This window comes from Carassius auratus, chromosome 22 (assembly GCF_003368295.1).
Source record: "Carassius auratus strain Wakin chromosome 22, ASM336829v1, whole genome shotgun sequence".
NCBI classification, from domain to species: domain Eukaryota; kingdom Metazoa; phylum Chordata; class Actinopteri; order Cypriniformes; family Cyprinidae; genus Carassius; species Carassius auratus.
This window is the reverse complement of record NC_039264.1, coordinates 18671054-18672551: the sequence shown is the minus strand read 5'-3', so window position 1 is coordinate 18672551 and position 1498 is coordinate 18671054. Positions and strand designations below refer to the sequence as shown.

Here is a 1498-nt window from a genome sequence, read left to right as displayed (position 1 = left end):
AGAGAGACAAAAGTTAGTACTGAAAAGTTGTGTTATGTTACGATTCACATAGTTTTCTGTTATGTTAGTTTTGTAGTGTTACCGTTGTGGTGAATCGTAGAACCTGTGGTTAGGCTGAAGATGTTACTAAAAGCAGGTGAATCTTGTTTCAGATAGATGTGAAGTTCCACATGACCAGCATGTGTCTACACTATCTGCTTACTTCAGTGGAGACATGAAATTTGGAGCCAGAAAATCTTACCGTTGTGAGTCTGGATATCGTCAAACAGCAGAAAAGGCAACATGTACACGAGACGGATGGACACCAGATCCACTGTGTGCTGGTATGTGTTGCTACTAAAACAGTAAACCTTAAAGACTATGCTGCATGTTGTTTGGCTGTTTACACGCAAGTATTGTGAGTTATTTTGAAAACTACAGTAATACAAGCTGTTGTGAACTAGCAGTTATATATAAAGATCCGTATCAATGTGCTGTTAATGGAAGCAAGTTGGATATATTTATCATTGTGAGGACTGGGATGGGATCACAGAAACCTGGCTTGGCTCCCATGGCACTCAGCCCCACCTACTTGTCATAAAAATTTTAAGCTCTACTAATTAAAAAAAAAATGAGTTCATTTACTCAAATATTTTGAGACAATAAGTTTTCTCAAATGTTTTGAGTATTCTTAACTTAACTTATAGTATTCTTAATCGAGTTTTACAGTTTGTGTGTGATGTTTTGAATGTTGTGTGGGTTTTGTGTGTAGAATCTTGAGAAATATAGCCATAGTTTCAAAAACTGTTTAGCCATTTAAAAAAAAAAAAAAAAAAAAGACAAATGACAAGTAGATAAATATAAGTAGATGAATAAGTCCAGATGGAGAATACTGTAATGACTGGTATTTCTTGTCTCTCTAGATGTAGCATGTCTTTTTTTGTTTTCTTTTTTTGTTTTTTTTTTTACAATCACTCACTTCTTCTTAACAGGTGATGTTATGTCTTCATTATTATTAATCACACAGGTCTGTTGCTAATCAAAAAAGCAAAATAAATTGATTTGTACAAATAAGAGAAAACACATTTTAGTTGGTTCAATTCAAAATAAAAACATCTAAACATCGTTCTCTGACATGAAATGTTTGCACTGAAAAAAACCTCATACAAATTAATCTGGGAGTAACATTTAAATACAACATGATTATTTACTGTGCAGAAATAACTTGTGAGCTTCAGTCAACTACATCTGGAGTAAAAAAGATCATCCCAGAGAGAAAGACTATTTTCAGAGCTGGAGAAAGTTTGGAGATTATCTGCTATGAAATAGGATGGTATGGTAATACCAAAGAAACCAAAAAATCATTTACATGCCAAGAGAACGGGAAGTGGGATCATAAGCCTGGTTGTGAAGGTAAGATTATACAGAAACACTTCTGGATTTGGTGATGAACTCACTGTATTTTATTAAAAGTAGGGATGCACCGAATCCAGGATTCGTAATCGTCCGAATACTGGGC

At 34.3% G+C, this 1498-nt stretch overlaps 1 long non-coding RNA gene across 1 annotated transcript; it reads left to right on the top strand.

The window, feature by feature from the left end:
- The first annotated feature begins 217 nt into the window (after positions 1-217).
- Positions 218-1234, top strand: LOC113039899 (uncharacterized). Its single transcript, XR_003275104.1, has 2 exons — positions 218-323; positions 1198-1234. It is a non-coding gene; the product is annotated as an uncharacterized LOC113039899 (long non-coding RNA).
- The last annotated feature ends 264 nt before the right edge of the window (positions 1235-1498 follow it).